A 13,688-nucleotide genomic window follows, 5' to 3' on the forward strand; every position below is an offset into this window, starting at 1 on the left:
TTGACGTTTGCTGATTGATTTACTTTTCATTTATTTACATTTTGGTCTCCTATTAGTCGCATGGTTGGGGACGGTATGAGACTCCTCGAAGTAGGAGACCCAGGGTTTGTGGGATTCGATTCATTTGACGATGTAATATTGTAATCAAACATCTAAGTGTGCATACAGCAAACTGGATTACCGTAATTCTTTTAACAATTACTTATCAAAATAGAGGCCGTTGATAAACTATGTTATCATTTAGCGGGGAGGGGGTATCTAGCCAAAGACCACGGTCCACCCATTTGTGTTTCAAAGAAAATTCCACCATCAACTAAACCTGAACGGTTTCATTAGCAGTCGGATGGTTCAAATTAAAAAAAAAAGTTTTAAAATTCAATATTTCATATCTTCTTTACCAACAACGATTAGAAGACGATTAAGATTTCTATGGAAATTACTATGACAAAATTTGAAAAAAAAAAAAAAAAATGTTCCCCACATGTTAGTACTGTAAAGTTAATACAAAATTATCTCTAAGTGAAAACTAATTCCTCAAACAATAATAAGGAACACTGCAGTAGAAACAAATCTTTTTTGAGCTAATTTTGTTAGGGATTTTTGCAGAAGTTTGTCACACTATAATCTCACACTTCGCTTAATAATAGCAAACCAATTCATAAATATCTCTTCTCCCATTTTTCAAATTTCTGTTTCATTCATGAACAAATGAAACACATGATCATTGGGCGAGCGGGGGGTTATTCGTCAAAACCACACAAAAGCACGAGGGGGGAGGAGGTGACTGAAAAGTCAGGAAAAATGTTCACGTGGTTTATGGACGACCCCTAAGAAAGATATGGGGATTGGAATTTCAAACTTTTTTTTTAAATTTAAAACCGCTCTTATTAGCAGTCATTTACATTTACCGTTATATTTTTTTTTGTAAAGAAGATGCAATAGTACCTAACTGGAATTTACAGAAATTACAATAAGGTTTAATTATCGCGCTCAACATTTTACACCAAAGCCAGATTTTCCATATTTTTGGAATTGATATACATAAATAATAATTCTCAAAAAACTTATGTGCACAACATAATCGCAATATAATGGTGAACGCGTCACGAAATGATTTCTTCAACCCTTAAGTGGATTTTTTGGTGTTGGTGTTCGTTCAGAGGTTTGCCAAGCCGCATAACTATATAAAACTCGTGAAGATCTTTTCCGAACAATATTTTTTCTACATCCCAGAAAATTTACTTATAATAATAATGCTCAACATATTGTCGATTTAAAGTCATGCTTTAGAGCATTCATGATGTCAAAACTATGTATCATTGCTTGACAGTTATCGAATGAGTGCAATGAAACTTATTTTAATCTGCATTTTATTATGCATATAAAAATAAACACACATTGTTTGAAAACGTATTGGAAAATATGAAGTTGGTGCAGTCCCATATTGAAAAATAAAGGCATACCAGTCTCCATATGAACTTTTAATTTAAATTTCAGCTGCAAACGTGAATTGTGTTCAAGTTTATTATTTTTTGCTGATCATTAGAAGCTAAATTAGTAAGCTATGCGGTTGTGTTAAATATGTCAGGAAGAAATGTAAGGGGTCATCCATAAATGACGTAGCTATTTAGGGGGGGGGGAGGGGGATCTTTACGGGGCCCATAGAGCCGTAGTGGTAAACGCGGAGCTATTCAGCATGATCAAGCTGAGGGTCGTGGGTTCGAATCCCACCGGTCGAGGATCTTTTCGGGTTGGAAATTTTCTCGACTTCCCAGAGCATAGAGTATCTTTGTTCCTGCCACACGATATACGCAAGCAAAAATGGTCATTGGCACAGTAAGCTTTCAGTTAATAACTGTGGAAGTGCTCATAAGAACACTGAGATGCAGGCTCTGTCCTCTGTTTTGTTTGACTTATAAACTTGGTTTATAAAATGATGATTCAGCTTCAAAACATTCATCAAGATTGAAAAGAAATCTGAGAAATTTTAGATTTTCTTGATAAATGCAATCAAACAGATTTTTCAAAGCTTTAAATGGTTATGTAAATATTATATTATATTCGTGTCTTAATTGATAAATTTATAAATAAACAAAATCAAAGTTTAATAAATAAATTAAAAATCAATGCTTTAACTACTTGGAGTACTTTGTTTTCTCATTTGTTAATAAGTCATAAAGTCAGCCGTTTTCAAGACAATAAATTATGCTCTTTTCGGCAAATATTACATGAAACAAGATATTTATACCGTGTATTATGCATTCAATGTTGCAGGAGATCTCACTCAATCAACTCATCGATTTGTTTTGATGTATCAATGCTCTTGATGGAATAGCCTGAATATTAATGAGGACAACAGATTCGAGTGATATCGAAATTGCCCTATCATTCAATTTTATTGATAACTTGGTAATTTGATAATTTTTTATTATTTAACTGTTTCATTATAGGTTGTGTAGGTTTATTTTATTATGAAGAAAGATAATGAAGTTCAGCTGAAATATTAATAGAGATAAATAATTTGTATAATAATAGCTAAAATTTTCTAAACATTCCAAATATATCAAGTGTAATCTTTTCTATATTTGGTCGGCGTTAAGTCAGAGGGGACCAAGTACAAAACTTGGAAAAATTGGATTATTCTCTCATTAGATGAGAAATTACCTTACCTCTGATTCACTTTGATCAGATTTTGAATATGCTGTATACTGCGAGAAATATGTAACAAATTTACTTTGGATGATCAATAAAAATCGATAAAAGGTGCAGTCAGAGTGGACCAAGTACTTATTACCATATCAACGAAAATGATCAGCGCGCTGAGAAATGCGAGGAAATGAAAAACATTTCAAGAGATTTGTCAGATTTCTCGACATGGAATGATTTTCTACTTATCCATCAATAGAAATTTAAATATATTTCTCAATTCGATGCATTTGATTTTGATTTTTGGCTATTTACCATATTTGGATGGGTGGTCAGAAATTGCAACAATTTCTGTGCAGACAGAGCGGACCAAGTGTTGAAAAGCAATATACTGATTGAATATCGCAATTTTTGAGTCGATTTCAGAGTTCGATAGAAGTTTATGGTAGTTCTGTGGTGTATGTATAGAATGTGCTAGAACCCGCATATTGGACCAGTATATTTTGGTCGGTACTCAAGATTTTCACTTGGTCCACTCTGACTGAACACATATTTGAATATTTTTGGCCTTCAGTACTCTGACCCTGCAAAACCTTAATTTTAAAAGTTGCACTAATTTCGGTATTGAGATATGGATTATTGAAAAATTTACGATACTGATGTTGAAAGGTCTTGATAATCTGTGTTTCATAGAGATATGCACCCAGTTTGACCATGCAGGCATTGAATGGTTGTTATTTTCCTAGAAATTGTTCAGTCAGAGTGGGCCAAGTACACATAGTCCATACGAAAAACGTTCTATCAGAGGTTTGGATTATGATTTTTCATGATAACCACTTCATATTATATTCTTTAAAAGTAACACAAAGATATGTAGAAATATTGAACCAAATTTTTAACGAGTTCAAAAATTACAGAGCGTTAGACTTTAAATCCATTTTTCTCAAAATATGAAAAATGTCACTTGGTCCACTCTGACTTAACGCCGACCATTTGGCCACTGATTGCCAAATTGATTTGAATTTGGATAATAATTCATTTCGAATTAATATATTGTATTGTTCATTTTCATTGAAATCTATTTCTATTTTAGAATAATTAAAAAAAAAATTCCTTTAATAACGAAATTTTTGTTCTAACTAAACATAAACTAAAAATATATTGTACCCTAACTCAACAATAACGAGCTTCATCAATCCAATCATTTTTTTCACATTTTCTATAGTAACTTGTTTGGCTTGGTGACAACAGCAAAAGTAATACAATTTAGCCTATATGAAACTAGATACCAAAATTATGTAACAGGAACTGTGTTTATTTGAAACTGTTTTCCAAATTACTTTCGAGCGCTACTGTATATCATACTGTTAGATTAGATTATCCTTACATTTTAGTCAGTAATTAATATCAAATTTTGTATTGAACTTCTGAATTCTAATTTTTTGTTTCAACCCAATCACTGAGGAAAATTAATAAAAAATGCAAAGGGGGGGCCTTCCTTAGCCGAGTGGTTAGAGTCCGCGGCTACAAAGCAAAGCCATGCTGAAGGTGTCTGGGTTCGATTCCCGGTCGGTCCAGGATCTTTTCGGGTTGGAAATTTTCTCGACTTCCCTGGGCATAGAGTATCATCGTACCTGCCACACGATAAACGAATGCGAAAATGGCAACTTTGGCATAGAAAGCTCTCAGTTAATAACAGTGGAAGTGCTCATAAGAACACTAAGCTGAGAAGCAGGCTCTGTCCCAGTGAGGACGTCAATGCCAAGAAGAAGAAGAAGAAGAAGGGGGGGGGGGGTGCTTGATATGCTACGTATTTTCCAAGGGGAAGTATCAGCATTTGTGACGAAACGGTACGAGAGGGAAGGGGGGTGTAAAAAATCAGTGAAAAATGCTACGTTATTTATGGACGGCCCCTAACAGAAAATTATAAACATTTGTATGAAAGAAAAACTTCAAAGTTTGAGCGCTATTTTCTCAGTGCCTACTTTTTTCAATATGGGCCTTTATGGACAGCATAAGTTGTTCTTAGAAAAACTTTCTTATCGAAAACGTCTTTGAAATTCTTATTACAATTCATAGATAGTCAAAATTAAAAAGGATAAAAAAAAGATTATTGCGTTATATAAAAATGAAATTTTGTTTTCATATTTTTCATGATAAAAAAATCAGTATATATGTTCTCTTAACTTCTCCAAACGGTTTACTACAATCTCCCCACTGAACGTTCTGTTCTAAAATCAACATATCGGTGCCATAATTCTTAAAATAAATTGCTTGCAAAAACTAATAGCCAATTTGCAGAAGTTGTTCTTGAGTCAAAATGATCGATTCATCTATAGAAAACTCTTTTACTATTATACTAAAACCATGGTTAAAATTTAATCCCATATATGGGGCACGGTTTCTTATAATCGGCGCATTCTGGGTAGCATTCATCAGCATTGGATCGATATTTTTTTATCAATGTGAAAGTAGAACCGTGATCTTGTTTTCTTTGAATAGCACCAGCAAAAGATTCCACAGAGTTTTCATGTTTTAAAGACTATTCATTTTATAAAGAGGACACCTTGTTTATGCTATATCTTTTTTATCATGTATATAAAATCCCAGAGTTTTCTGTCTGTCAGTAACGCTTTGAAAGGTTTCATTGAGCAGCATACAACAACAATTTAAGAGCACAACAACAGTCAAATTAAGAGCACTGCAAAAGTCCATTTGAATGTAACAACATTACAATAGGGTCCTAAAGCCCTGTCCCAATTTTAGTGCCAAACGCTTACGTTCAGGCCAAAAACACATGTTTACTCAATTTTTTAATGTTTTTCATTTGTTTAAGTACAAAAAACATTTTTTTATATTTTTATAGATTTTGTCACACTCCTTGATTTGAACTCAAATTTCGGGTGTATTTTGTTTTCCGTGTCCCTTCCGAAATGTCAGATAGCAACAACCCCAGTGTTAAAAGTAAAACCCCTGTGATATTTTTGTCGACTAAGCGAACGTCAAACATGATCTCAAGTGTCAAGGTTCATTTATGGATCCAATTTTGAAATTTAAGTTTAAATATGATATATCCGTTATTTGAGCGAGAAAAATTGCTAAAGTAGTTGCAGTAATATGATCTTTCGTGTTATTAAATGAAAACAAGATTTAATTAACCATTTTAGGACCCTATTGCAAATTGTGGAGCACTATAACAGCTATTGCACAGGGTGTTCTAGAGTTTTCCGGAGCTTTGTCCTTCCTAATTCGTATAAAAATCACGATCTTTTTATCATTGTAGTTTTCCGGTTTTATGAACTTGGACGGTAATCAAAATGTAAACAAACCAACTTTATGCTGTTCGACCGCACTTAAATTCCGATGCAAGTTGAAAATGTGATTCATTACGGGTTTCGTCATTTCAATATAAGGTTCAAAAACAAATAAGATATTTGCAAAGGAAAGATAAACATGATTGTGGGCCGAATATTCTAGTTTTTTTTTATTTACACAACCTTCTTGAGTCGATGTTCCATGGTTCGATATCGACTTATGAAGGCAAAATAAAAATATTTTTTATGGTAACTATAATGGTCCCCTAAAAGAGCTTTCCAAAGCATTCCTGTTCGATGACTCGATATATTCATTAGTCGATAGTCCCCTAATTACAATTCGATTCGTTGTATATCGTTGACGATCGCCATCGCAGCACAAAGATCTATACAGAAATTGTAGCACTGGTTAATCGGGATTCAATAGAATATTCTAGAATTTTCAGTCAGATTCTTCTCTCTAATTTATAGAAGCTTCTGGAACTTTTAAAATATTTCACAACAGCATTTAAGGCTGTAATTATTTCAGATCAGAATAACGGCACTATAACAATGGAGTATGGTTAGAGCATAAATTTGGGCGATTTTGCGTTCATAAATATCATGCGTGTCTCAGCTTATTATTCATACACCAATGGCATATTTATCAACAGAGAAATTTCTCTGTCCATGTTATCATTTTGCAATTGAACATAAACATTATTAATCTTTGAAAGAGGTTTTTGCTTGAAAATTCTTATGGAACGTGACTAGCCACGCTGGGTTAGTTAGTTTATCAATGAAATCATAATCGGTTTTCTGTGCATCGTAATACTATTATTTTCCTCTTATATGGAAATATAAGATCTCACAAAGAAGAACAAAAAAGTTACGACAAAAACTTCCTAGAAAAGATGTTCTTCAAACTTAAACAATATTTTTCACATACCAAAAATCCGAATTTTTATGAATGAATTGTGTTTTGGTATACTCAACTATTATACTTGGCTCCAGACCTACCAATCTCTGACCATTTTAAACATTGTTCCTTATTCGTGTGAATTATAATTATTTTGATGGCTTTTTTGTTATAACACCATCGTGCAATAATATAATAGTCTAACGATACTGTATACAGAAAACCGATTACGATTCTATTGATATATAATAAAGATATAGCATGCACAAGGTGTCCACTTTATAAAATGAACAGTCTTTAAGTAAGTTCTACAATAGAGAATGTGGCTACTCTGGTAGGTGATAAATTATTATGAATATACATTAAACTTGTTCAACATACGATGATTAACGCTTTAAAGGAGACTTGACTGTATATCTTTATTTTGCTGGGGATAACACATGTTCACATGTTTATCAACAGCATGAGCAATCATGCATATGAAACGTAAAACCACATCGACTTTGGTTACTCTTCTCTTTAATAGTAGGTTTAGAGCAGTAGATACACAGTGTGCTAGTCAATCCGATGATTATGGTTAGAATCTGGTTTGCACCCTTTCGGTTTTTTGCGTATTTCCATACTTCCAATACATGCACTTAAAAGAGGCATATGTGTGGAAATTTTATTTTTCAATACATGTGTTGGTGATGCACGCACATGAAAAAAAATACACATGCGACATCAACCAGGGTCGATCCATGGTCATGAGCGTGAGAACCAAATACTATACCACAGCACTAAACCCGCTTGTTGGTATGCGTGGTTCAAAAAGCATATCAAGTTGTACTTCCCCATTTGTACCGTAAAAACTGCTCGACTCAATGACCGGATTATCTGCCTATCAATAGACGCTCAAAAACGTCATGTCGCTCAGAAGAACACTTTTTCGCCATCAATAGACGCAGAAAACGCCTATAATGACGGTTTCAACTTTTGGGTGTACTTTTTGCCACTGGCGCCAACTGTTAGCGATTAAGATCAAAATAAACAGTCGTTACCCTATTTCCCTCATTGATAACTCATTACGTTATCAATTAAGTTATAAAGATCGAATTCTGTTAACAAACATTTGGGATGGTACACAAATTATGTCACGCTAAATTTCGACTTTTTCGACCCCCCCCCCCCCCTTTGTCACGTTTTTTGTATGAGTCCTTCGAATATTTTGTAAGGCTTGTCACACTTGGCGTGACCCCCTCCCCCCCTCGGAGCGTGACGTAATTTGTGCATGACCCCTTTGACGTCATTCACCCGTCGGTAGTATCCTCGATCTGACAGCTAAAATTCGATGATAACAAGAGTCTTCGTATTGATAACAAAAAATTACAAAATGAAATCATGCTGTACATCTTGTTATCACTATGCTATGCGGCTGTTGTTCGACTTTACTCGGGGTGCGTGTAACGCAGTTGTAGTAGATTTTCCAGATTGATAAGCAAAGCACGGAGCTCCCCTGACCGTTATTATCAGAAAAAAATCTCCATCAAATCTGTGCTCACCAGTCGTTTTCTATAGCTAAGCTGCATGTCTGGGCAAAATTTAAAAAAAAAATCGTTGGGCCCGTTTTGAAGTTACGCTCTTTTAATTGTATAACTCCACAAATTCAAAGGAAATCTAAGAAATTCAAACGGGTTTTTATGAGAATAAATATACCATCAAAGTTTAATTTAAAGTTGGTTTGTTAGGGGGGTCCGAAGCCTTGAGGTTACGCTTTCGCTTCATAAGCGGAAGGTCATGGATTCAATTCCCAGCCCCTCCAAAAAAAAAAAATAACCCGTCCAGCCACCAGAAGACGCCGCACGGAGGACCGTGCCTAGGGGAGCACATCCATCCTCCGTCAGTATCAGATGGTGACTGAGACAAACTGACCCACTTCGCTGGCAGCCAGCTAGCCTCAAACGACTCAGGAACACGGCAAAACGAACCACCGCATGCGCAATGGACTATGGCTTATGGAAATCGATTGGACCAACAGCAGAGCACTCTCCTACCTGCTCGGTGTGAGAGCAAAAGAGCAGAAGAGAGTGAAAGCAGATGTAAATATAGATAAGTTAAAAATAGAACTGTATCGGTAAGGAACATACAGATAAACTGATTCCGGCACAGTAGTGGTCACAAGCACGAAGTGCCTTTAAAAAAAATAAATGTTTTTTTAGTAATTTTTAACCTCCGGGGGGAGTTTTGAATGAGAGGATAGATGCAATTCGGAGTTACGCCCTTTTTTAGGTGTAACTCTAATATTAAATAGATTAACTTGGCATTTTAGTACCGTTAAGCATATTCAAATGTTTTCAATGGCACATTGAACTTACATGCCGCCAAATTCTTTCTCAATTAATCAAATTGTCAAAGGCTCAAGTGCTGTAAGGCATTACGGAGCTATTTTTCTATTATTGTTACTAATAAAATACTGTTATAGTCCATCTAGCTACTTTATCGGCTATTTTAACTAACCTAGTACTGTCCCAAAACTTAAACTTCAATTGCTGAGTAATGCAATCACTATCAATACTTTTGTGATCATTTGTTACATATACTACATTTAGATGTTTCACAAATTAACAATTTTACCTATGGGTTTCCCGGTCTATTCGATTTTAAAAACTCGCAAGAGTCCTGAATAAAACAATATTGAATGAAATGTATAAATCAATCAACCCGTTCTCAATCCAACTCATGAAGATCAAGCCTCAATACTTGAAATACGCTTAAGAAAAGTAGGAAATATCCGTTATTGTATGGTTCCATTGAACTCAAAATCATAACACTTTCAGGGCTTATTTTTACATGTCTTCCTTAAATTCCTTAAAATTTAAAATTCTATACCTTAACCCTGAACTTCTTTTTCCTGAATTCGACCGAGAGTCATTACCCTGAACGCACTATTACACAAAATCGAAACTATATAAATACCGTAAAATCGGGTGTAATTGATCAGAAGGGTGAAATTGATCATCGTATCTCACGATTTTATTTATTCGTAATGGAGCACAAATATCAATGTAAGCTGCAATAAATGAACGTTGTTTGTCGCAACTATTGTCCTATTGTGTGTTGTGAAGTTTTTTTGCGTTAAAGAATGTTTATTATTATGAAAATAATGTAAAATTTCAAAATCATCCACGGTGCGGTATGGACAAACACCTATAAACTTCTATTTCTAAGCAAGGATTTGAACATGGTATAAACCTGAAAGTTTGTGAGGATGCTTGAGATATATCCCTAAACCAGATTTCATTACCAAAACTCGTACCAATCAGCTCACATGGTTGAATTAATTGAATTTTTGTTAGATATCATTGAATTCCTTAGGAAATTGCATACATTTAGGCGTTTTCCGCGTAATTGTTGAAATTTAACTGTCCGTTATTTATATAAATATTGCATTGTTAAGAATTTGACAAGCATATTTAGATTCAGAGAGCTCAAATTTATCATGTAGAGTTGTTTTGAAAACTAACAATAATGGCATTGACAAGTGATCAATTTCACCCCGAAATGAGATCCCCTGATTTTTTATTTTAGAGATATTTGTTAACACTAAAATGACATTTGCTAGAAAATTTCGCTGCATGAGTCGATGAGGCTCACCTTCGTACTTGTTTTCCTGCTTTTAGTTATTTGGCATTGTTAACATTATAGAAAACAGACTAGAAAAACCGTGAAAAATGATCAATTTCACCCGAAATTACGGTAAACCTTGAATTGAAATTGTTACGTGATAATGGAATTCAAAGTAGTACCATTCTAGTAACTGGATCTCGAGGTGATGGTCTTCAGATTTATGGTATTCGGGGTCATGCAAGCCAGAGTTTATTTCAAAAATATGGTAAACACAGAGTTGTTCATGGATTCTGCGTAAATTCTAGTCTTAGTTACCGGAAAACCATTATTAGTTCTGTGATCCTATTGATTACCTGCTGGTCTATCTACCATAATATGGGTTGAATCCTGTACAAACTGTATGTATGTAAACTTTTATGATTTTCTGTCCGTTCGCAACGAATCGTACTTTGGGCTCTATACAAGCCTCTCCAAGCTGACGAAGACAAACATTTAAAATTAAGCTCTTTGAGTGCCAGGATCTTAAATTGCTTAAAAAAAGTGATAAAGCATGTTCTAAACTTTGAATTATTTTCTTCCATTTTGTATCGCTGCTTTCTACGCCGTTATTTTTATTTTATTCCATACACTGCTACCCATAAATGGCTGTCCATTAATAACGTAACGGATAATGGGGGAGGGCGGGGGCATTTCGATATTTCAAATTATTTTTAATTTTCATACAAAAAAATCTTATTGTGGGGGTGTTTGAAAAATCACGAATATTATCTTACATAACTTAATGGAAAGCCCTTATTCTAGTCCGAAAGCTCCTAATTATAATCCGAAAGTATTTTTTGCTGTATATTTACGCTTCGATATACAACATGTAGTAATGAGTTGTATGTAAAACAATCTAAATCGTGAGAACATGGGCCATATTATGCTACAAAAACCGGTTTGTTAATGCTGCAACAAACCGGATATATTTCTGTTTGTAACATATATGGAACCTTATTTTGCAGCTCCGCAACAAAATATGCATAGTTTTTTCTAAAGCTTTCCGATTCAATTCTAATTTTGTAAGTCGGATCAGTAACCAAAAATGTTTAACTAGTTTTTTTTTTTGACATAAAAATTGCTTTGCTTCGATATCCGGATGGTAGAATCTTCAAATCAATAATGAAAAAACAAACAACTTCTGCGCTTAGAGTTGAAGAATTCCGCTGAAATTTACACAATAGCTTCTAATTGGTTTAAATGAACAAATTTGGAGGGTTTGACTGAAGTCTCTCAATGTTTATTTATTTATTATACCATCTTCGACCTATTGGGCCGCACAGACTACTGACAATACTATTACAAATATTACAATTGAACATATTCATAAAACCAAATTGTTTATAAATCAGAATAAAGAGTGCTGAACTTAAGAACATTAAATACACATATCGGACAAAAACAAGACTATTTCATGTTCAATGCAGATCGAATAATAGCTGACTTGTACTTGTTGATGGTCGCCACACCGAATCGGAGAAATCCTTGAATATACGGCATCGTACTCCACTGGGCCAATTTGAGGATCTTAAGGCAGCATCTCGGAACTGGGCGTGGACGGTCACTTTGAACGATACAAAGTTGAGCGTGTGGACGGTTTTCCACGAGGGTACCAAGCATTTGACATTTATCACATCATTAGCTCCTATAGAATCACAAACCATTCGCTTCACTTCCGATTCTTTCACATCTGGTGTAATGTTCGATACATATAATTGCAGATTTGTGTCATCAGGAGTTACCACTGGATCACTTGCGTTGAGTTTCGTGGAAGATAACGGAGAACATTTCGGATCGGCAAAACGGCTAGTTGCTGATTAACAGATGACGTAGGTTGACTTCTTACTGCTGCGAGGTCATGTACTGTTCTAGAGATCATTTCGCTTATCCTGTTTATCTTTGACTTCAAGCAATCCAATTCACTTCTCGGAGCATATGCGTTCTCTTGTTTTTCGTGAAAAACTTTTCGGAAACGTGCGTGCTCAATAGAATCTCTACACGAGTCGCACATCCAAAATACGTTTCGGTGCAAACACGCACATCCCTCGTCGTACGACAAACCAACGCACCTCGCATGGAAAATACGCTGATCTTCGCAGAGTCCTTCGCAGGAAACAACAATATCTTCCGCAACAATTTCAAGCTTGCAAGTATCGGATCATTTTCTTTTTGGAGTACCCTAACGGAACGTTGAGCTACTTTAATCCAGATGGCGGGCGATACTACGAAACAGTAGATACGTCTCGATGTCAAACAATGGATGACGACGGTGTTGCTTGTTGATCAATGATAGTTGAATGTTTTGCTCAACGGAGAAACAATGCACGACTTCTGCTGGAACATTCACTACGTTGTAGTTACGTGATAGAGAAACACTCAACACAATCAATTACAATCGAATCGGAAATAAAAACAACGTATTTTCACGAAAAAAAGAAATTTGACAAAATGAGACGATGCACTACAAGCGACACAAGCGAGAGAAGATTTAGATAGGCCCTTTTAAAAAGTTACCAGAGAGTTATCAACATTAAATGAAATTTCAAACTTTGAGCCAAATTTTCTATATGTCTATTTTTTTTGAGACAGTCGTACTCATTTGGACAGACAATTGAAAATGTTTGTCTGTGCATTTACCTCATCATCTGGGTGCATAACTCTTTAAATCAAGCGTGTGCGCACCAATACAATACAAATTTAAAACCCACCGAAAGAAGCATGTGCTAGGTACGTAGCTACAAATCGAACTCGTTATCATTTCATCACGCTTTGCCGGCATTTCGATGATTTCCAGTGAATCACGAGAGGAAAACATACCATCTGCTTTGTTCTCTCTATTCTCTCATTCCGCTCTTGGAGAGCGTTAGCAACGGTGAGTTCACAATGCGTTAGGCTCTGTGCTTCGCGTTTTGCCTACATTTCAGGCGATTTTTACTGTGAGTTACGGTGACGAATAGGAGGAAAACATCGCATTGAACTCTCTGGAGAGCGAAATTCAGCCGAAGCTGACGTCTTGTTTACAACCTCAGCCGAATTCGATCCGAACGACAAATTACGGAGGGAGGACACGAGGACTGTTATTATGATCCTTTCGGAAAACCACTGAGAGGATGGTGTGCAGTGTACTGTCTGGCGTTTTTCATTGACGAGATTTTCATCCACACTTGACTGCTTGTGAGAGACGC

This window comes from Aedes aegypti, chromosome 3 (genome assembly GCF_002204515.2).
Source record: "Aedes aegypti strain LVP_AGWG chromosome 3, AaegL5.0 Primary Assembly, whole genome shotgun sequence".
NCBI lineage: Eukaryota > Metazoa > Arthropoda > Insecta > Diptera > Culicidae > Aedes > Aedes aegypti.